This window comes from Peromyscus maniculatus, chromosome 2 (assembly GCF_049852395.1).
Source record: "Peromyscus maniculatus bairdii isolate BWxNUB_F1_BW_parent chromosome 2, HU_Pman_BW_mat_3.1, whole genome shotgun sequence".
Taxonomy (NCBI): domain Eukaryota; kingdom Metazoa; phylum Chordata; class Mammalia; order Rodentia; family Cricetidae; genus Peromyscus; species Peromyscus maniculatus.
This window is the reverse complement of record NC_134853.1, coordinates 14,129,938-14,154,582: the sequence shown is the minus strand read 5'-3', so window position 1 is coordinate 14,154,582 and position 24,645 is coordinate 14,129,938. Positions and strand designations below refer to the sequence as shown.

General features: G+C 38.4%; 1 pseudogene; it reads left to right on the top strand.

Annotated features, from left to right (window-relative positions):
* Positions 1 to 22,655: 22,655 nt before the first annotated feature.
* LOC102916812 (PDZ domain-containing protein 11 pseudogene) lies at positions 22,656 to 23,109 on the top strand (annotated as a pseudogene).
* The last annotated feature ends 1,536 nt before the right edge of the window (positions 23,110 to 24,645 follow it).

The window sequence follows — 24,645 nt, the reverse complement described above, 5'->3', positions numbered from 1 at the left end:
ACCAAGTCAACAAAAAACCCAACCAGTCCCTCAGCATGAAAACCAACCAATCCCTGAACATGAAACCAACCAATCCCTGAGCACAACATTTAGCCAATCCCTGAAGCTCAGGGATTGAAATCCAACCAATTCCCACCCGGAAAATCTTTACCATGGCAGAGGAGGCCAGTTTCCTGGATTCCTCCCTCCCAATAAATCTCTTGAATGCAGTTTGGGGGAGGACCTTCTTTTGCCAGAGGAGAGTGGAGCAGAGAAGTAACAACTTTCCCTGAAGATGTGGAGCAGAGCAGAGCAGAACTGTAACCCTTTTGCCAGGGAAACCTTCCCCTACCAGAGCGGAGTGGTTACACTCCAGATCTGTAACAACTTCCCCCTGGGGAAACCCTCCCTGCTGGGGAAGAGTTGGACAAACCTTTCCCTGGAGCAGGGCTGTAAGCTGCTACACTTACAGTGACTTTGTGGTGTTCCTTGACTCCCAACTGCCCGGATACTTTTCCATCTGAGCTGCAAAGCTTACAGTCTTTATTTGGAAGGGAAAGGGACATTAAATTTCTTTTCCTAAATGAAAATCAAAATTTCTATCTCACCCCATGAGGATAGTTATTATCAAGAAATCAAAGGAGGGGCTCAGAGATAAAGAGCACTGACCGCTCTTCCAGAGGACCTGGGTTCAATTCCCAGCACCCACAGGGCGGCTCACAAGCATCTGTAACTCCAGTTTTAGGGATCTGACACTTTGTTCTGGCAATCGCAAGAATCAGGCATGCATGTGCTGCGCAAACATCTATGCAAGCAAAATGTCCCTATACAACAAAGTCAAATATTAAATTAAAGGACAATAAAGCAAACAAATGACAGCAAATGCTGGGGAGGAGGCAGCAAAAGGGGAACTCTTTCTCACTCTTGGTGGGAATGTAACTGGTATGGCGAGTATGAAAGTCAGTGCAGAATTCCTCAAACTTGAGGAGTGGAATTCCCTCATGTCACAGGTATAACATTACTATTTTGTAAGCCAGTTAAAATTTCATTAAAAAGAAGTGTTGTAAGGCCAATATTTTATTTGCTAGTTTGTGCTGGTCCTAGAATCCTGGGGTTAATAAACAAAAACTCCAGCTCCATGGGTATGATATCTTCTTATAGGTTGTTGGTCTGAAAGGTATCTAAGGTCCCATAAACAATAACAAAACTAAATAAGACTCTATTACTGAAGCCACCACACAGTTTGGTTACAAGATATACAAAAACCAAGGTGGAATGTAACTGGAATCTCCCATCCAGCAGAAGGAACAGCTTTCATAATAACAGAAGGTACCATGCAGGTCTATGCAGCCTTCAATCTAATGAAATATAACACCAACCCACCAAGCAAGACCTGGCTACTCCACTCACTATGTTGTGTGCAAAACTATCTGCCTGGATTGAAGGTTTACTCTGCAGGAGGTATTGTGAGCTTGATAATGTAAAGTGGGTCATGATTCCAAGGCTGGTGAGGTCACAGGCCCTAGAGGGAAACTTACTTCTGTTGCTCAGGTAAATTGGCACAGATTCAAATGACCTCCTACATGTTTATACTTCTAGCTGGAAATGAATGACATTCAGCCTTAATCAGAAAATCTTTTCACAGTGAATGGTTGTAAATGCAGAGACTCTTGGTTGCTGAAAATACTATGATAAAAGATAGCTGAGTATTTAGCCCTAGACAGAATATGTATACTACCCTGTCTAAGGCTCAGGGAATATCACAGAAGATGGGGTTTAAAAAAAAAAACACAAAAACCAAACCAAGAACCAAAAGAGAAGGGTGGTGAAATGCACTTTTCTAGGCCACACACAAGCACTGCAGTCATGAACATATGGCGGCTATGGTTGCTTGTGTAGGACCTCTACAGGAAGGGACCTGTGAAAAGCCAGTCATGGATAGGAGAGAAGCTAATAGAGACCTACCAATTGCTACTGAACCTGGGGCTCATGAGAAACTCTAGGAGAGGCTGAGTCATTATCTTCAGATGTCTACCCACAGGTGAGCACACGAGTCTCCACTGGGCAGTTTCATGCCCCTGATCACACAGATGGCCCGAGTTGAATTCCCTCAGTTATGAAACAAACCATGAAGATACGAACATGGGAAAGATAGCTGTTGGGAGGAAGTGAAGTTGACTGGGGGCTATAGAAGGTGAAGGTAATCTGAATGCATTACACAAGTGCATAAAATTATCAAGCTATACAATTAGTTGATGGAAAACTTCTTCCCTAGTACAACTAAAATGTTCTTTCTTTTATAGAATATGTATAACTTATATCCAGTATTGGTATTGCAGAAACAATATGTGATACTAATACTGTATTCCACCAACTGGAACCGTTTTGTACAAGAATAACAAATGAGGTTATGTATATCTACAGCAATAGTTTTACTGACATAGTTATGTCCTCGTATCTGATAATCTTGTATCTACCTATTCTAAGCCTGTGGTAAGACAAATCTTTGTAAGAGGTTTTACATGTTAAAGTATAAAACAGAATCACAGTCCTTGTAATAAATTCTCATCTATTCTTATTCGTCTAGATAAATTGTTTATAGATAATTTGCTCTAATTTATTGTTTCTAAGATGGCACATTTTGCATTTTAAAATCTTTATAATAAAGATGCATCTTAGCATAGGTGACACACTATGATTAAACGGCTACATTTCTCTTTCTAAATGGATCAAGCGATAATGTGCTAATACATCCTTGACAATTGCTACTGGGTCTCTGTTGCTTCTCTTGCACTGGAGCATGGTTTGAAAGTGGCCACCCAGTGTTCTCTACGGTTGTTTGCTTTCTTTTCTTAACAGTTTATATAAGCAGAGGGCAAATTCTACTCCAAAGTTTCTTGCATTTGCTTTCTAGAATTGACAAACTAAGACCTTCACCTGAATGATTTCCCTAGAATCTGACAGAGGACAAAGAACATAATGGAATGTGTTAGAGCAGCGAGAAGGATGGGGTGTGTTTCCCAAAATACTAGGCAATGGCTCTCATAGCGTGCTGTGTTTGTTACCAGCGTTGAAACTTTACTTTTTTTTTACTTTCAGCAACTTAATTTAACATAATATGTGATTTTTCACAATTGGGTTCACATTTACGAGCTGTGAACAGAAATCTTGAACTTGTAGCCTCCTTTTTTCATTTATAAGGGGAAAATAATTGTGTCTATCTCATTACTAGTATCAAAAGTCTCACTGTATTCACAGAAGTTGCCATAGAAATGACACCTAAGGACTTGTTGCTGTGGTTACAGAGGAGGTATGCATCCAGAAATTTAGTATAAATTTTTATTTTTTCTAATTATCGGTTTTATTGTCTTTGAAAAATCCTGTAAATATGTGAAATAAATAAATGCTGCTGCATTTGCACAGTAGTTCTTATAAATTATTTTGTTTCATTCAGCAAATACTAACTTAGCATCTTGCAGGAACTCCTTACATTATATTAGACCATAGAGAAAGACTAAGGAGCAAGACTATAGTCATCATTCCTGTCCTCACACATTCCTGTGCAAGGAGATGTGAAAGTCTATGAAGCAAACTGGTGACTGTGGTGATAGCTCTGCATGTGATCTCATTTATTGCCATGGGTTAAGTTTTGGAAGTGCAGTCTTTGAGGAAAGCAGCAGTGTGCAGGGCAGGATTATCCTGGACAGGGGTTATGGTGACAAGGGAAAGCATCAGATGCCCCGTCACTCAAAAGGAAAGGATCTTACTAAAATACCTTAAATTCAACCTCGTGGATTTTCTCTGTTGTCTCCCTCACCCCCATTGTCGGTAGCACATAAAAAAAACAAAACAAAACAAACCAAAAACAAAAACAGTGAAATCGAAAATGACATCTGCAGTACTTACATTTTTTCTTAAGGCTTTTATTACAGATTATATCTCACAGATGCTGTGTATAAATAATTGCCTATACTATCTGTGATTAGGGTTGCTTTTTAATTTGAAATGGCATGATTTTTACTCCTTATTTTTTCTGTCCAATTGAGTCCCCCATCCCTTGCCCTTTTTGGTGAGTTTTCACCGCAGGAATACTGTTTTAAACAGATTGTTCTGTTCATGTTCTGCCACTGAAGTTAGCAGATTACATTTGGGCTTTTAATGAGAGAATTACTGGAAGTAAGGGAGGGTTCAGCTTGGCATAGCTCGACCTTGTCTTTGACATTTTGAAATGAGTAATAGATGGCTAAATTGTCATTTATCAGACACTAAGTCTGCAAGTAACACATTTGACTTAAAAGATATATTTTTGAAAAGTTATTCAAATGGTGTGTAGTAAATTATTTCATGGTTAATGAAAGCTAAATTGGTTCACCTTTTAAGTAATGCTATTATAGGAAATGAAAAGCAGAACAGCAGATTCACTAGTGATTTGGTAGCAGCCTAGCAGGAGACTGGGCACCTGTGGCTTCATTGCTATTCAGCACCAAAAACTAACTACTAATAAAAGAGCTTCAAAGCCTCTGTTTTTACCATCTCCAGTTACTCAACACCATTGCTCATTTGCCTGGACTGATATGTATTTTTTTTTCAGTTGCACACTTTGGTTGAGACAACCCAAATATTTATAGAAAGAATGTTCATGAAAACACCAGTTATCAGTAGCTGCCATGACTTTTCTACCATGATAGAGAACATACAGATAACACAATTTTTTTTAATCAGTTAGGAGGGCCAAGATTTTCATGACTCATATCTACTGGCAATGAATGCACCTTAAGAATTATTTGTAATTGATGTGGTTTCTGCTTCCAGACTGGTATGACCCTTTTCATTATAACTTATTTAGAATTACACTGTCTATAATAAACAATAGCAAAAACATCTGAATGCTAATTTCCTAGAACAGATAAATTCAGTGGTGCTCATTTTTGTTTCTGAGTAAATGGTATAAAATGTATTTTCTGATAATTTTATGCTTTGAGGAGAAGCAGTAAATAGTTTTAGAGGCATTGTTCTAGTGACTATTGCTTCCTCTTTTGATCTTCATTCAAAAGGGAAGCTATTTCTAAATCCATATGCAGTAAGCATCCATGGACACACTTTAGCTGTCCAAGTGTATCTATCTGCTTGTTGGCTCATGGGATGACTGCTTCAATTCACTGTGACATAAGACTTCATCTCAAACCTTTCACATAGTCATGAGGTAATGAACTTCATGCTTTAATCACAGGCTTTGTTTCATACAAATTAATGTTCTTCCCCAGAGTGCACAAGAAAATTACACAGGTTTGATGTTCTTATAATTGACTTTAAACTGTTGGTAGAGGAGAGGGTACATGGAAAGAATGGAGAAAGTGGTGTCTTCCTGTAAATTTTCCTTTTAAATCTCGTCATTTACAGCCCAGGGTCTTTAATAGTTATAGTAAATAACAAGAATCTTTAAGAAAAGGGTTTGTGAGCTTCTTCCCATTGCCTTAGTAACAAGGTTCTCCTAGGACTGAAATGTAAGAGGGACAAGTTCATGGATTATGACTAACTTGGGTTGAGCAACCCCTCAAATTTTCCATTTAGAATTCTGGAATATTTGCATGCTATTTCCAACATTCACCTTCTTTTCACAGCCATGATACATAAACTACATTGCAGCCTTTTTTTGAAACAATAAAACTAGTTCCAGTCTTTGTAATTAGCATGAATTAATAATTCTCTTTTGGTTTCATTTTATTTATCTTAAAATGAAGTATGATGATGATTCTTCTGTCGTGTTTTACCATAAGAAACAAACAGAATTGCCCATATTAAATGTTTAGAACATAACATGAAATGAAATAAATGGTCAATTAAGTTGATACTTTTTTTTTTTTTTTTTTTTTTTTTTGGTTTTTTCGAGACAGGGTTTCTCTGTGTAGCTTTGCGCCTTTCCTGGAGCTCACTTGGTAGCCCAGGCTGGCCTCGAACTCACAGAGATCCGCCTGGCTCTGCCTCCCGAGTGCTGGGATTAAAGGCGTGCGCCACCACGCCCGGCATAAGTTGATACTTTTATTGTAACTATGATATTTTGAGGAAGAAGGCAAAGTTTAGAACCTGAAATAACTATTTTCTTGTTGTAAGTAAAAATGGCCTAATAATTTGCATGTTAGCAAGATCAGGCTAGATGTATGGAAAAGGGATTGCGTGGAGCGGAGTTTACGGTGGAGGTCCAAGGCAAGGTCCTCAAATGAGGTGGAACAAGTGAGATGTAAGCAAGAGGAATGATGGAATGCTCTGCTTTTTTGATGGTAACTTTGAAAACAATTGGTCAATGGCTATATAAAGAAGACAATAATCCTTTTGAGACTTTATAGGTAAAATCACATATTGAAAGTCAGGTAAGGTAAAGATGTTAAAAAGCTGAACAACTCTTGGCATAGTTGTTAAGCTGGAGGTTCTGTTCAGAGAGAAAATATCAAGTAGACTCTCATTTAAGAGGAAACGTGGGTCTTAGGTACCTGGATAAAAGCAGTAATGAAAAATAAAAAATTCCAATGTGGCACAAAACACTTTGCCAGGTTTGACCCAGTACTTGGGACAGACTTTTAATTGTAGTGTACAAATATTGTTGACTTTCCCAAGATCTAGGTTTTGTAGGTGGGTTCATTCTGGAATCGTTTACAGAGGAATTGCTGTTTTCTTTGCTCTTCCCATGAGCTCAGGATGCAGTGAGGAACAAAAGAGCTGAGTGGATTTTCTTCAAAGAGACAGTAAACCACTGGAGGAAGAAGAAGATTAAGTAAATGCTTAATGTAAAGAGCCACAGCCAAACCTTAAGTGGAGCTCAGAGAACATCACACTCCACCCAGAAGAGGGGGAGGAAGGATTGCAGGAGCCACCAGGAGAACGAGGTCCATAACTAAGCAGGGCTCATAGGGGCTCACAGAGACTGAAGCAGAAATCACAGAGCCTGCCTAGTTCTGCACTAGGTCCTCTGCATACATGCTATAGTTTGTTCAGCTCTGGGTTCTTGTGGGACTCCTAACCATGGGAGTAGAGGTGTTTCTAGTTGTGTTTCTGACTCTTTTATCTACTCTTGGGACTCTTTTCCTCCTACTGGGTTGCCTTGTTCAACCTTGATATGAGGGTTTGTGCCTAGTCTTATTGTCTTTTTGTCTCCTGTTATGTCCTGTTTGGTAGATATCCCTGGGAGGCCTTCTTTTTTCCGAAGAGAAACAGAGGAGTGGATCTGAGGGAGAGGAGAGGTGGGGTGTGTGTGGAAACTATGAGGAATGGAGAGAGGGGAGGCTATGGTCAGGATGAATTGTATGAGAAAAGAATAAGGAAAAAGAAGAAGAAAAAGAAAAAAAATTTTGGATCCAGCACTGAACATCTGAGACATTAGAAATGGAAGGGACACTAGAGGAGGAGGTTACACAGAGTAAATCAAGTATTGACGTCGTGATTTTTTTTTTTTCACCAAATCTTTTGGCAATTGGGAAATGGCTATTGGAAAGCTCAGAAACTGTTACAATAAATAAACTAATGGAAAGTATTCTGACACATGATTGAAAGTAATTGAGAGAGTCTTAGCTTGTATTCTCATGGAAAACCTCATCTAAGGAGAGAGATTTTCAGGTACCTTACAATGGTGGTTAGCAAAAGTCATTGGCATAGGCTGAACTGAGAATATAAGAAAAGCAGTGTGCATGTGCGTGTGTGTGCGTGTGTGCGTGCGTGCGTGCGTGTGCGTACGTGTGCGTACGTGTGCGTACGTGTGCGTACGTGTACGTGTGCGCGCACGCGCGTGTGCGTGTGCGTGTGCGTGCATCTATGTGTGTGTGTGCGTGTGCGCACATGTTCTCAGGATGAGACACCACTATATGCCTTTAAAATAGATAAATACATGTGCTGGGTGCATATTTATGTATTTGGAAGGATAATCAAGTATAGAAGACAAAATTGATTGTGTAGGACAGAAAGACACAGTTTCAAAGGTGAAGTCCATGTGAGATGACTCCAACAGAGTAATCAGACTTTGGTGGAAAATGGATACTTCCTCCATCTAGGGGAAAGATACTGAACACAAGGTTAAAGAACCAAGTAAGTTACCAAATCTGTTGGTAGGCAGGCGAGGCCCTTTGTCTTGTTTTCATCTTTTTTCAGTGCTTAGAGCACCATTGAAAGCAAGTAGGGAAAGAAACTTCTGAACTGTGCAGCCTAAGCTGCTAATGACACTTTCAGCTCCTAAAGATCTTCCTGTGCATCAGAAGTTCTAACTACTCCTAATTCAAGATCTTCTTGTGCATAAGAAGTTCACTTAGTGTAAATGCAGACACACTGAGCAGAGTTTATGTTCTTATTCTAAACTTTGAAAAAACACATGTCTTGAAAAAACACTAACAATTCTATGTGAAGAAATGTGCCCAAACACTGAGCAAGGTTGAAAAGCATAGGTATCTCTTGTTGCATATTATTCATTCAGATTATATCTGAAGTACTGTTATGGTCACATTCTAGTTGTGTTTGCATGCCCATAGTAAGATCTTACATATTTTTATGCCCCCCAAATCCTTAAAATGCAAAAGCAAAATGCTAGGATTTTCTTTAATACTAAAAATATCAAATTGCAAGAGTTTACACAATAAAATTCTCACGGTTCATGAGATTCCCATCATCTTTGTCTAAATATAAAATTGGGGCTTGCCAGAAAGACATGTATAGTATTTCAATGTGATTCTTTATTTGGAAGAACATGGTAACTCATGTAAGAGGCTCTCATTTCACTCATCATTTGATGAATTATGATGCTAATTATCAGATAAATAATAATTTTCAGCTGAATATAGTCAGATCTTATTTCTTAAATACTTACAATAAAGAAGTATAACTTAGTTGTTATCATTTAGTTTGGGGATCTTTTCGCTGGCTAATCCTGTGATAATTCAAATGATTCCTTATTAGCTCCTTGTGCACAACATTTTACATAATAAAATTAAATAAACTTTTGAATGTAAAAATTTTGTAAAACACAGGGTGGTTTCAATATTTCCAACCTCCATTATATACCTTAATCATAATCCTGATAACATAGGTCTTGGTTTTTGTTCATTTATCCACTCACTCATTTACTTACATGTTTACTCATTTATCAAATACGTATTTGAATCATTGAAATACAGAAGAAAATAAAGAGACAGTTATCGGTTCTAATGGCTGATTTTTTTTTTTATAGAAAGCAGATATTTAACCGATGTACTCAAGCATTATGAGTACTAACAAAGGGAGACATGAGGCTGCATGGAAGTCTTAAGATTGGCTTGCACTTCCGAGACCAGGAGAAACATGGAAGCAATCAGATAGAAACATTGTTATTGTCCAATCAGTTCTTGACCTTAATTTTCAAACATCACTTTTCACAAACTTGGCTGGAAAAACTTCTTGTATAATTTTGGAGAATGATCATATTATAGATGCATGTGCTATGTGTATTAATAACTTGAGTTCATGGAGCAAAAATTATACTGATTTTTATGTAATTACAGTATATTTAGTTCAGTCAGATAATAAACCTTTTTCTAAAGTTGTCCAAACATCTTGTTTCTAGAAATAGCTACATGTTTCCAAACAAATCATTTCCAATTTTCTTGCGGTAAATGTAATGACAACTTGAGAACTACCTTCCCATGAAGGCTGTCAGGAGGTATAGCAGACCCTCCAACCCATACTCTTCTTTTACATTTGCCAGATAAATGTTTTCAAAGCAGATGATAGGTAAAGAACAGACCTGCTGCTTTTTCTTAAGAAGAGAAAGGAAGAGCACGTACTAGCTAGTCAAATATTTAAAAATAATCTCTTAATTGTCCAACCCTAAGACCTGAATGATGTGTGACCTTTCCTGGAAAGAAGTGAGGAAACTTTTATTCGCCCCAGAGGGTACCTATGACAGACCACAGAAATAATTCCACCCAAGTTTAGCTTAGTGAATCAGAGTGCTTATCAAGGAACATGGGTGTCTCAAGGCAGCTGCATATAGAATAACATATGTGAGAAGTCGTAATGATGGCTCACTGAAGTCGTTGCATAGCTTGCTGGCAGCTCCACTAGAATATACCCCCATCCCCACAGCTGTTCCCTGCTTACCTCACCTTGGAAAGAGACCTCTTGAGTGCCATAAGTTTCCTGAGTCTGCTAAGTTCTTCCTTAGTCTCCTTTTTTCTTCTCCAGGAAGAAACATTTGAATTCCAAACACAATCTAAATAAATGCATCATAGAACAAATAATGATGACATAAACGCCAACACGATTTCATGCACAGAAATATCAAATACATTAATAACAATGTGGTACTAAGACTCTCCTCTAAAAGTGCAATATATATATATATATACATATATATATGCATTTATACATATACACACACACATATATATATACATACATATATATGTATGTATATATAAACACAATATTGTTGGGAACTGTGTTTATATTCCTAGAAATACATGCTTAAAAATTTTATTCTAAAAAGAACTTGGTTTATCAAAGTGTAGAATTACTGCTTATTTTTGCTTGTTTACAGAGAGCATTTAGGGAATATAAATATAAATGGAAAGTTGGGATGGAGTTTTTACTTCTTAAAGAGTAGAAATTAGCTGGTTGGTGGTGGCACATGCCTTTAATCCTAGCACTTGGGAAGCAGAGGCAGGTAGGTTTTTATAAGTCCCAGGCCAGTCTGGTCTGCAAAACATGTTACAGGACAGCCAGAGCTACACAGTGAAACCCCGTCTCAAAACAACAACAACAACAACAACAACAACAAACCCAAAAAACAAAATCCCCAAACCAAACCACCCCCTCAAAAAAATAGAAGTTAGAATTTTTATACTTAGTCTGAAGTCACCAGTAACTTTTCTATTTATATATGAGATAAAGTATTTTTAATGACTGAACATCTACATACACTTTCATATATGTGTTTTGGAATAGTCAAACGAATTCAAGTGTGCAGTTCATAAAAATACAGGTTGATTTTTTATCGACAGAATAAACTAAGTTTAGGATGTCAGTGATAGAAAGAAGATATCTTGGAACTGCTGCATGGAAAAGGAGACTGACAGATAGCAAACAATGATGGGGATAAGGAAAAAGACATGCAAACCAGAATTAACCGGAGGCTTTTATTTATCATTTAGTCCACTCCTATGTCATTTATTCAGTCTGTTATGTGCTAATCTATTTTCCTGGAGTCTAAAGCCACGGACATTACTGTTATCACAGTACCAGCCTCTTTTTAATTCAATAAGATTCTAGGTATCCCTGTTTTAAACCTTTATCTTTTCCACAAAACCTCCAAAGCACATTAGAGAAGAAAATGAAAACAAAAGACAAAAGAGGTTATTTTTGAAAAAAGAATACCAAGGACTAGAAGAAATATATAGATGGCAGGAGGAGAGATAATTGAGAAATTAATGATATTAGGGATCTGAATAATTTTGTTTATGAGGAATAGAAAGGGAAAAGATAGATACAGCAATTATGAACATAGTCCTCTCAAGACAAAGAAAATACATTTATCTACATGAAAGACCTACCTAGGTACCAAATAAAGAGATAATGAAGCATAGCTATATGATGTTAAGATGATCACAAAGAAAAACATGCATTCTAATTCTACACGGCACAAAGTAAATAGGAATGTGTGTAGTATTGTGAATTAGAATGGTGGCAGAATTCTCAGTATCAATACCGGAAGCTAGAGCGGCACACTGATACATTCAGTACTCTCAAGGTAAATTATATCAAGCCTAGAATTCTAATGAGTGCAAACTACTAACCAAGCAAAAATGGAGAATAAAGATATTGATATATTAAATCCCAAACAAACATCTCCCTATGCTGTTTCTCAGGAAAAAATTATAGGCTATGTCCCATGAACTTGTAGCAAACTCTAAATAAGGACAATTAGGGATGCTAGAAAGAAGTTCAACTGAGAAAGAGGTGAAGCAGACTACTAGGAAGGTAGTAAAGGCTAGGAGCAGTGTAGAGAGAGGGAGAGCGAGAGGGAGTTGATTTAATATACACCCTGTATTTCAGCATGCTTGTGAACGTGTGAGTCCATTTGGCTCAGAAGCTTACCATAGATCAGCCTTCTCCTCCAAGACCAGACTAGCGTGGTGACAATGAGTAGATCTTACATTCACTTGTTTTCTATACACTTCACATTTTCAGTTCATAAAAAATGTTTGTTAGCTTACTTTGACTCTTGAATTAAATAAGGGAGGAAACTAGTAACATTCAATTTATTGTCCTGGACATGTTTGACTACTAAAATCAAAGAACGGAGATTGTTAATTTAATTTTTTTTCTATATGAAGTGCTTTGGATCAGGAAGGAAAGCTAGCACAGGTGCTTAATTAGAATTTTCTTCAGTTGTTGACATTAGGAGGTCATCTAACCTTTCTGTAGTAGGAGAGTTTCAGGTATTAGTGTGTGCCAATTGAGGAGATGATGGGACCCTGGATTTTTCTTAGTCATTGTTTTTGTTTCCTGGAAAATGAGGTGAGTGGTTTTACTAAGACACATGAGTAAAGAGTGCATCACAAACAAACAAAACATCAAACAAACGTACAGACAAAAGCCCCTGTCCTCCTGCAATTACAAACCAGCAAGCACAATCCTTTCACTGTTTTTGATAGTCATCTAAGGGCTTGTGTAGATCATTTTCATACTTAAATTTTACATCTCCTTTCTATGAAACACGAAAATGACATGAATCCCAAAATTTGTCCATTTTTTTTATTTTCCAATTTTCCTTAGTGCTGTTTCTTCCCTTTTGTTTCTGACTTTGTTAATTTGGATATTCTCTCTTTGCCTTTTAGTTAGCTTGGATAAGAGTTTGTCTATCTTGTTGATTTTTCTCAAAGAACTAACTATCTGTTTCCTTAACTCTTTGTATTGTTCTCCTTGTTTCCATTTTATTTATTTCTTTACTCAGTTTGATTATTTCCTGCTTTCTAGTCTACTTGGGTGTGTTTCCTTCTTTTTGTTCTAGAGCTTGCAGATGTGCTATTAGGTCCCTAGAATGAGATCTCTACTAAATCTTTATGAAGGCACTTAGTACTATGAAATTTCCTCTTAGCACACTTTCACTGTGTCCCATTAGTATGTTGTATATTCATTTTCACTGAATTCTAGAAAGTCTTTAATTTCTTCCTTGTCCTAGTGATAATTCATTAGAGAGTTGTTCAGTTTCCATGAATGTGCAGGCTTTCTGATGTTCCGATTGTTGTTGAAATTCAACCACAGCATTCTGATAGAATGTAGAGCATTATTTCAATTTTCTTGTGTCTGTTGAGACTGGCTTACTGACACAGTATATGGTTAACTTTGGGGAATGTTCCATGAGATATTTAGAAGAAAGTGTATTCTTTTGTGTTTAGCTAAAATGTTCTGTAAATATCTGTTAGGTCAATTTGAGTATTACCATCTGTTATGTCCAGTATTTCTCTGTTTAGTTTTTGTCTGGATGATATGTCCATTGGTAAGAGTGAGGGATTCAAGTCTCCCATTATCAATGTGTGAGGGTCAATGTGTGATTTAAGCTTTAGCAGTGTTTCTTTTACAAACATGGTTGCCCCTGTATTTGGGACATAGATGTTGAGAATTGAAAGATCTTCTTTGTGGAGCTTTCCTTTGATGAGTATGAAGGGTCTTTCTTCGTCTCTTTTGAGTAATTTTGGTTGGAATTCTATTTTGTTAGATATTAGAATGACTACACCAGCATGCTTCTTAGGTTCATTTGCTTAGAAAATCTTTTTCCAACCTTTTACTGTGAGGTAATGTCTATCTTTGAAATTGAGGTGTGTTTCTTGTATGTAGCAGAAGGGTGGATCTTATTTTTGCATCCATTCTGTTAGTCTGTGTTTTTTTTTATTGGGAAATTGAGTCCATTGATATTGAGAGATATCAATGATGTTTGTTAAGTCCTATTCGTTTGTTGTAGTAGTAGTAGTAGTAGTTGTTGTTGTTGTTGTTGTGTGTGTGTGTGTGTGTGTGTGTGTGTGTATTTTACTTCTTTGGGTTATGCTGATGTGAGCTTATTTATTTTCTGTGTTTTTGTGGGTGTATTTTACCTCATTAGGTTGCAGTTTTCCTTCTAGTACCTTATGTAGAGCTGGCTTTGTGGACAGACATTTTTATAAATTTGAATTTATCACGGAATACCTTTTCTCCATCTATTGTGATTGTAGGTTTTGTTGAGTATAGTAGTCTGGGTTGGCAACTGTGGTCTCTTAGAATCCACAAGACCTCTGTCCAGGTCTTTCTGGCTTTTAGAGTCTCCATTGAGAAGTTGGGTGTGATTCCGATAGATCTGCCTTTACATGTTACTTGACCTTTTTCCTTTGCAGTTTTTAATATTTTTCTTTGTTCTGGATGTTTAGTGCTTTGATTATTATGTGATGGGAAAAAGGAAGGTTTCTTTTCTGGTCCAATCTATTGGGTGTTCTTTAAACTTCTTGTACCTTCTTTAGGTTAGGAAAATTTTTCTTCTATAATTTTCTTAAAAATATTTTCTGCATCTATGAGCAGGGAATCTTCTCCTTCTTCTATTCTTATTATTCTTAGGTTTGATCTTTCATTGTGTCTCAGATTTCCTGGATGTTTTATGTCAGGAATTTTTTAGATTTTCCATTTTTTTTGACCTGTGTATATATTTCTTCTGTTGTATCTTCAATGCCTGAGATTCTCTCTTCCATCTCTTGTGTTCTGTTGGTGTTCCTGTTTGCTTATCCAGATTTTCCATTTCCAAAATTCCCTCAATTTGTGTTTTATTTCCATTTTCAGGTCTTGAAAAATTTATTCATTTCTGTCAACTGTTTTGGGTTTTCTTGCTGTTCTTGACATTCTTTAAGAGATTTATTGATTTGCTCCCATTTTTATTGTCTTTTCCTCAATTTTTTATAAGGAATTTATTTATTTCCTCTATCATCATCACCAAGTTGGATTTAAGGTCCTTTTCTTGTGCTTCCACTCTGGTGGAATATTCAGGGCTTGCTATAGCAGGATGGCTGAGCTCTGATGGTGTCATATTGTTCTGGCTGTTGATTGTGTTGTTACATTTATGTTTAGGCATCTGAATTTGGAGTGATTATAGGTCTAGGTGCCAATTTCTGGCTTTGTCTTTGTTGGATGGGTATCTTGTTCATTGGTTTCTGTTTCCTCACTGGTCTTCTGGCTGCCATGGCTTGTGGTTGAGTAGAGGGTGTCAGCCTGCAATGGGGACTGGACTTCTAGTGGCATAGATGGCTGTTGGTCCTGTACAGGGTAGTTGCCCAAGAATGGGGCTGAAGTTTTGTCTATGTGTGTGGCCTCTGATTTGGCTTGGGGTCTTCTGGAGATGATGGCCTGACTTCTGGTGGGGTAGGAGGCTTCTGTCTGGTTTCCAGGAAGTTGACCTGGTCTCTGGGGTTCAGGATGCTGGTTTAGCCTCTTGGAATTAGGATTCTATCCTGGCCTCTGATGAAGAGGAAGGCTTCCACCAGAGGTGTGGGCCAGGATATGAGGATGAGGAGAGGAGGGGCATTTGGGGCTATGCTGGGCACATGTGGTTGGGGTGGGGGCCAATCTTATTAGGGGTTAAGTATGCTGGCATGGCCTCTGGTAGAAGAGAAAGCTTCTGCCAGAGGTGTGTATTGGCTAAAATATTAAGGCAGCTCCATATAGTTAAGAGGGAGGTTTATTTTGTGGGGTAACTTACAAGTAAAGGGCTAGGTTACAGGGTCTGGGAAAGGTGTAGCACACTCCATCGGTGTTCTCTGGAGAACTCTGCTTGGTCTACTTCCAGTGTCCAGGGTCCAGGAACCAAGAGAGCCAGCACATTCGGATCTTGGGTCTTCAGGGGTCCTCTCTTGGCTCCGCATTGTAGGCATGACAGTTACCGAAGCCTCAGTGGGGTTGGTACTTTCAGATCAAAGCTGGAACAGCTAACCACTACAGGTGTGGGTTGGGATGTGGTGACAAAGAGAGGAGGGACCAATTAGGATTATTTTTTGCAGGCATGGGTGGGGCAATGGAGGCAGGTGGCTTACCTGTTTTTTAGAAAGCTGAGAATATTGTTTTTTTATATGAAATTTGCATTAAGCATCTTTGTAAACACCACATCAGTACTGATTTGTTCCATGAAAATTCACTCTTTCTATGCTCACTTTTTTTTTTATGGGCAAAAGGTCATGGACTCTAGTTGCAATTGTGTACATATAATTTTATGTCTCTTGGTTATTTGACAAGAGTAAGCTCACTGCTAAAATGCAGACATCGTACCACTAGTCCCATATTGCTAGACCAGGGAAGAGGCAGGTTTCAGCACTGTCAACCAAGTTCAACAAACTGGGTACTGTAAAACAAGAGGACATTCTTTCAAACTCTGTGGAGAAGGACTGAAGATCATATTATCAGGAGGGCCATGTTCTCTGTGCAGTCTTGAGGGGAGGAGAGAGGAGGAGAGAACATGACGCTTCCCTATCTAATTTCTGCATATCTTTGTCATCCTTGAAGTTTCTTGCTCACAGTGTCATCACCACCTTCTCTCCCTCCATCACGTTCAGTTCTAAGTACTTATTTTTTATTGTTATTATTTTATTTATTTTACAATGCTATTCAGTTCTACATAACAGCCACAGATTCCCTTGTTCTCCCCCTTCCTGCCCCCCTCCCCTTCCCCCCAGCACATCCCCCATTCCCACCTCCTCCAGATCAAGACCTCCCCTGAGGACTGAGATTGACCTGATAGACTCAGTCCAGGCAGGTCCAGTCCCCTCCTCCCAGATTGAGCCAAGCATCCCTGCATAAGTCCCAGGTTTCAAACAGCTAACTCATGCAATGAGCCCAGGACCTGGTACCACTGCCTAGATGCCTCCCAGACAGATCAAGCCAATCAACTGTCTCACCTATTCAGAGGGCCTGATCCAGTTGGGGGCCCCTCAGCCTTTGGTTCATAGTTCATGTGTTTCCATTCGTTTGGCTATTTGTCCCTGTGCTTTATCCAACCTTGGTTTCAACAATTCTTGCTCATATAAACCCTCCCCTTTCTCACTAATTAGACTCCCAGCACTCCACCCGGGGCCTAGCTGTGGATCTCTGCATCCAGATTCCTCAGTCCTTGGATGGGGTTTCTGGCACAACTATTAGGGTGTTTGGCCATCCCATCACCAGAGTAGGTCAGTCCCGGCTGTCTCTCGGCCATTGCCAGCAGTCTTTTGTGGGGGTATCTTTGTGGATTTCTGTGGGCCTCTTTAGCTAAATACTTATTCTTGTACTGTTTCTTTTACTGATGCCAGTCATATCCCAGGCTTTTCATGTCACATTAATATAGTGCATTTACAAAGAATCTTATTTCCAAATGCAGTCACATTCTGACACAGTTGGGGTTAGGACTCAAATATACATTATAGAGATACAAATAGACTCCTAACAAAACAGCATTACACTTCTGAGCCCTGATATTCAAATGCTCCTAGGAGTCTGACCTCTATCAAAACAACAGCATTAACCAAACAGACTTTCTCCTTTGTGTTATTTTTATTATAAACTCAAGAAGAAATGTTCCAATCAATCATATAATATCTAACTGAAATTTTGCAAATGGTATTTGCAAATTATTTGTGCAAATGGTCATAGCAATATGGTTTAAAAAGATAAATAGGTCATTTTTCAAATTGTCAGATCCATCTCCAGATAAATGTCTAGGTGTGTACAGGCCTTGCTGAGCCCATTAAGGAGATGGTGCCTGGGTCTGACCCATGTTGCAATTTACCGAACAGGACGTGGTGACTGAGTTATCTCCCAACCCCTATGTTCTGGATGAGGCAGTGTCAGCTCCTCCAGCTGCATGGCCTGCAGGGACAACTTCTAAATGCCTGCTGTTCCATCAGTATGTGGAGACCTTGATTTAGTGGTGTGTCTCTTGCTTCCTACTGGCCCCAGCAGGTTGAGAAGGTGAATTAAATCCTCCATTTTAAGATTTCAGGATTGATGACACCCAGAGTAAAGAAATGTCCCTTTAGTGGGAAAATGAATCTCTTAGACTTGTGATTTAGGATAAGAGTGAGCTTTATATCAGACCATGATAGCCACCCTCCCACAGGGATCTGGATTGGAAATCTTTCCTGTGTCATCATGATTCAGTGTTCCCTCCCCTGTTCTTGTCTTACTATTCTTCCTCTGTCCCACATAATCATCTCATCTTCCATTCTCGAAGTTTCTATTAATAAAGAGTTAAATATATAATGAGAAATAAAAACAGAAGCCTTAGAGAGAAAAACCCTATAAGGTTTTTCAATTAACAAACAAGTTAACAAGGTCAACATGATATAATTATAATTATATTATAAATCAAACCTTTGTGATTAGGGTATTTTTCCTATAAGTACTAAAAATACAATATAGAGACTTGAAACTTCTTTGAAGATTTTAAGATTTATTGTAATACATGAATCTTCAAAAGTATACTAGTTACTTTAATTTATGATTTTTGGGCTTCAAAGGTTTTGTGATAATTACATGTAAAATATGTTATATTTTATTGCAATTCATAAATGAGTATGTCCCTCTTATGTCTATTCTTTCAGCAATATGTAAAAATTAATGAACTTACACAAAATACACTATGTTTTTATGGGAAATGAGCAAAAGATAAGACGGTGTTTTATATCACAGAACTGCAGATCATGATAAACTTATACTCATCTAATGTATTATCTAGATATGCATCTAATAATTATGTATATCCTCTATCAATATGATTTTGATGAAAAGAACATAACTCAGTCAATTGTGATTCAGTGTCAAACACTTAAAAGATTTTCTACCCTGGCTTTCATGACTTAGTTTTAAGTATCTTTTGGCAGAAAAGCTATGTAAATAGAAGCTCTTATTCTTTAAAGATACTTGTACTTAAGTTTTCAGGAGTGTGCATGTGCATGTGTGTGTAACAGTGAAAAACAAGGCCATGAGCTTGAAAAAGAGCAAGGAGTTTTATATGGAAGGGTTTGGATTGAGGAAAGGGAAAGGGCATGTTGTAATTATAATCTCAAAAAAATTTTTAACACTGACTGTTACATGCCATTGAAGTAGTTCTTCAGATTCTCACCATCCATATTTGCCCATAATGTTGTAGAAAGAACAGGAGCCTCCTTTTATCTGGCATGTTAAGGCCTGACTAAGCAAGTTCTGTGACTACATATTGGATTGGAGATAATATCCATCTCAAATGTATATATTTGTACCAAATATAAATTTTGAGAAAATTTGCACCCAGATTTCCTCCTGTAGATGTTTTAAATGATAGGAGTCAAGGTAGTTTTCTAAGTTATTTAGACTTTATAAGTAAAGTTACTAGTATATCAAAATTACACATGATGCTGTCCTCACATAAGGTAGATGTTTTAAAATTGTGTTCAGAGAGGTTGTCAGTAATTCAGATGACTTATCTGTATTTCACCAGCGTTGCCACTGTATGTTCAGTGTTGGCTGGTACGAGCTGCCAATGTATTCTGTTGGTTGTCTGTCTCTGCATCCCCTGCCTAGGAACGAGGATGTCTTTAGTTGTGGTCAGAAAGGGATTGTCTGGAAGCAGCAAGGTATCAACAACAGTTGCCTTCAGGGTCTGGTCCCATCTTCATTGTCTGGTTAAAGTCTAACTAACTCCTAGGCAGAATAATCTTAATCTTCATATTCTATGACTCTAGAGAGAAAATATATTTCCTGCACAGATCTCCACATACCAAACCCCATTTTTGACAAACTGTCATAGTTAAGAACTATTGTCTGAAGTGATCCAGAATGACTATCTAGGCTGCTGATTATCTGGCTGTAAACAAATTATGTGATTTTTTCCCCTGCATTTTAGATTCTCCATCTGTAATTTGGGAACAAAATCTTTAGCAAAGCACATGATAGACTAAGCACTCAATAAATATTAGGTGCTAAAAATGTTAGTTTGACTACAGGGTTATCCTCAGTCCTTTGTTTTATTGGTAAACATGCCTGAAAGTCACTGCTCCCTTAAAACTGAAAAATTAAAGAAAATTTAGTAAATAAATAAAAATGTAAAAAAAAACCTGTACTAGTTACTTTTCTATTACTGTAATAAGACACCATGACCCAGGCAACTTATACAAGTAAGAGTTTATTTGGGGCTTCCATTTACAAAGTCTATCACCATCATGGGCAGGAACATGCCAGGAGGCAGGCAGGTAGGTATGTTGCTGGAGTAGCAACTCAACACTCATATCCCAATCCACAAACAGGAAGCAGATAGAGTTCTGTGCTAAGGATGGCAGGAGCCTGTTATCAAAGCTGGCCTCCATGACACAATTCCTCCAATAAGGCCATGCCTCCTAAACTTCCTCAAGCAGTTCCACCATCTGTGGACCAAGTATCCAAACATATGCACATTCAGCCATTTTTATTCAAACCACCACACCATCTTCCTTCTTAACTATGTGCACTCAGTCCCTACTAACTAGAATTACCTCCTACAAGTGATTTATAAGTTCTTTATATTCCTAACATGTATAATATCCATACCAGTCCCTTATAAATATCATGTCTTTTCCACTTGAAGAGTTATTGATTTTTAAATGTCATTCATATTTTAATCTACTCTCCTAGATGTATATTTTTCCTATTCATCTGGTACATCTGGGCATTGTAGGAGAATAACTGCTACCCTTCATAGCTTAGTCACTAAGATTCAGAGAACTGTTATTACTACTATTTTTTAATAATATGTTCTGCAAAGATAGAATTTTAAGATGTAAAGGCTGTGCATTATTTTTTTTTCTCAAGCTCCTTTACTTTGTCATAAAATTTACAAGTGAGGTATACTGCCAACAAGAATCCATTCATTTATAACCTCTTAGGTCATCAGATACAAGATAGGTCACAAAAGCAGACTGTGAAATGTTGCTTTCATGTAAATACCCTCTGCTTTCACCATCTGACCCCTAATCCCTTCTTGATCACCCCTCATGATAGGCTCTATGAACTGCATGGTTGAGGTAGAGAATGGAGCATTTTCAAGGAGCCAAAGACCTAGTCTGTTGCATAGGTACCAGCCAAAAATGCATGATGGGAAGAATTCAGATTAGAGTAACTAATTACTAAGGCTAATGATTTGCATATTTTAAAACATTAAATGTTAACTATTTTTAAAAGATTATTTTACAGAAGTACAAATCCCTTTTTGCTTTCAAATAAGAAAAATAATTGAGCATTCATTTATACCTTTCAAACATGTTTTCTGAATATGAAATGTAATTAGATGTTGGCCTTATAAAAATACTTTAAGAGTAAAACTTCAAAAATAACTTAAAAAATAACTCAAATTGTAATTCTATTCTACCTTAAACTAAACATACATGCCATTATATGTTGTATACTATAATTATTATTCCTTCCTTCATATCTTCTGCCATTATCAAAAAGTAATTATTTAGTAGTAACTATTGGCATAAGGAATTAGAGTAACGGGGAAGTTTGGTTTTAGTATTGGGGAATGGATTACAATCTGAGTAGTAATTAATTTTGTTTGAGAGAATGAAGGAAGGTGGGTAGGCAGAGGGTAGGTAGTCATGTCTCTCTTGTCCCCACATTGTTACTGTAGATGTCAACTACTCACATTAATAAAAACTTATTCTTTTGCAAAATGTTTTGAGTAGTTAAACATTTTTATTAAAATTCCTGAATAGAACACCAGTAGCATGGACACTAAGATCCACAATTAATAAATCAAACCTCATGAAACTGAAAAGCTTCTATAGGGCAAAGGACACTGTCAATAAGACAAAAGGGTAGTCTACAGAATGGGAAAAGATCTTCACCAATCCTACATCTGACAGAGGACTAATTTCCAAAATATATAAAGAACTCAAGAAACTAGACATAAAACAAACAAACAAACAAATAATTCTATTAAAAATGGAGTACAGATCTAAACATAGAATTCTCAAGAAGAATCTCAAATAGCAAAGAAACACTTAAAGAAGTGCTTACCATCCTTAGCCATTCCGGAAACGTAAATCAAAGTGACCCTGAGATTCCATCTCATACCTGTCAGAATGGCTAAGATAAAAAAACACAATGACAGCTCATGCTGGAGAGGATATGGAGCAAGGGGAACACTCCTCCTCCATTGCTGGTGAGAGTGCAAAATTGTACAGTCACTTTGGAAATCAATCTGGTGGTTTCTTAGAAAATCAGGACTCGGGCTGGAGAGATGGCTCAGAGGTTAAGAGCACTGGCTGTTCTTCCAGAGGTCCTGAGTTCAATTCCCACCAACCACATGGTGGCTTACAACCATCTACAATGAGATATGTTGCCCTCTTCTGGCCTGCAGGCTGAACACTCACTGTATGCATGATAAATAAATAAAATCTTTAAAAAAAAAAAAAGAAAAAAAAAGAAAATCAGGACTCAATCTACCTCAACACCCAGCTATACCACTTTTGGGCATATACCCAAAGGATGCTTTATCATACCTCAAGGACACTATCTCAACTATGTTCACAGCTACTTTATTTGCAATAGCCAGAACATGAAAACAACCTATGTGCCCCTCAACTGAAGAATGGATAAAGAAAATGTGGAGATCTGCTTTCAGTTCCTGTGCCAAATTGGCTGCGAGCCAAGGCACTGCAGAGGGAGGCCTGTTTGCCGGGCTTTGCCTGAAATGGACACCCGGATCCCTTATGATGACTACCCAGTGGTTTTCCTGCCTGCCTATGAGAATCCTCCAGCATGAATTCCTCCTCATGAGAGAGTGTACCACCCAGAGTACAACAATAAGTTGATCCAGTTTCTGCCCCAAATTGTCACACTGAAGAAGCCCCCTGGTGCTCAGTTGGGGTTTAACATCTGAGGAGGAAAGGCCTCCCAGCTAGGCATCTTCATCTCCAAGGTGATTCCAGACTCAGATGCACATCGAGCAGGACTTCAAGAAGGGGACCAAGTTCTAGCTGTGAATGATGTGGATTTCCAGGATATTGAGCACAGCAAAGCTGTTGAAATCCTGAAGACAGCCTGAGAAATCAGCATGCATGTGTGCTTCTTTCCTTACAATTATCTTTGGCAAAAGGAGAGGACTGTGCACTAGAGACTTGCAGCCTCCAGCCCTCCATCTCCAGTGGAATCTGCCAGAGCAAGCTGGCTAGCCCTCCGAGAAGCCAGGCAGGGAATTCTACTCTCAGCACCTTCCTGGCTTAGTGGATGGGGAGGATGGGGAGACAGCTTACCAGCTGCATTCTATACAAACTCTACTGTACTTGGAGTTCCCTAGTTTCCTAAGTGAGTTTTATTCTGGAAAAGGAGAAAGATGATGCTGTCTAGATGTCTGTAGCCTATGTAGAAAGCCAGCTGGAAAGCAACTGGCATTTATCAGGTACTACAGGTTGGTCACTTAGCATTTTATTTTTAGGAATCAGTAGAAAAAAGAGTCTGAGGGGCCTTCCATCTGATTTGCCTGGCCATGCCATCCAGTCCCTGTACATATACTTTGGAATCCCATACACTTGGGAGACTCCAAAGAGACACTGTTTTTGCCCTTTCCTCCTCATCCCCCCGAAGTAAAAACACAAAATAAATGTGGCTTGAGTGATACGAGAGAGAGAGAGAGAGAGAGAGAGAGAGAGAGAGAGAGAGAGAGAGAGAGAAAATGTGGAATATTTCCACAATGGAGTGTTACTCAGCTGTTAAAGCAATGACATCAGGAAATTTGAAGTCAAATGGATGGAACCAGAAACAATCTTCCTGATTGAGGTAATCCAGACCCAGAAAGACAAACACGGTATGTACTCACTTATAAATGGATATTAACCACAAAGTAAAGGATATGACATGCTACAGTCTACAGCCCCAGAGAGGCTAGGTAACAAGGATAGTCCAAGGAGGGACCCATGGATATCCCTGAGGTGGGGAAATAAAAGTGGGTAGACTAGAGGTGGGTGGGGATGGGAATATGAGTTGCCTGGTTGAAGGTGGATGGAGAGGGAGAGTACTGAAAAAGATGACTGGAAAGGGGAGGCATTTTGGGGTAGAAACCAGATACAAGGGAAACTGCTGTGGATATCATTCTATATAAATAAAACACTGATGGCCAGTGACCAGGCAGGAAGTAGGTGGCCAGGCAGGAAGTAGGTGGGACAAGGAGAGAGAAGAATTCTGGGAAGCAGAAGGCTGAAGAGGAGACACTGCAGCCACCGCCAGGACAAGCAGCATGTGAAGACGCTGGTAAGCCACCAGTCACGTGGCAAGGTATAGATTTATAGAAACGGGTTAATTTAAGATAAAAGAACAATTAACAAGAAGCCTGTCACGGCCATACAGTTTATAAGTGATATAAGCATCTGAGTGATTATTTTATAAGTGGATTGTGGGACTGCGGGGCTTGGGGAACCTGGAGAGAAGCCCTCCAGCAACAAATGGCGCCCAACGGCTCGAGTTTCCACCTTAAACCTGAGAATATTTAATAACCAATTCTAAACAGAGCCAAAACCAGGTTCCTGCTTCTTGTCTCATATGGGCAGCTAGACGCCGCAAAACGCGGGTTTGAACACTGGCGGGTTCCTGGCGTGTGCGTTTGACCGGCAGTATGGCGGGAATGAGGCGTCTGCCAGCGGCACATTACGCTGTGTAGTA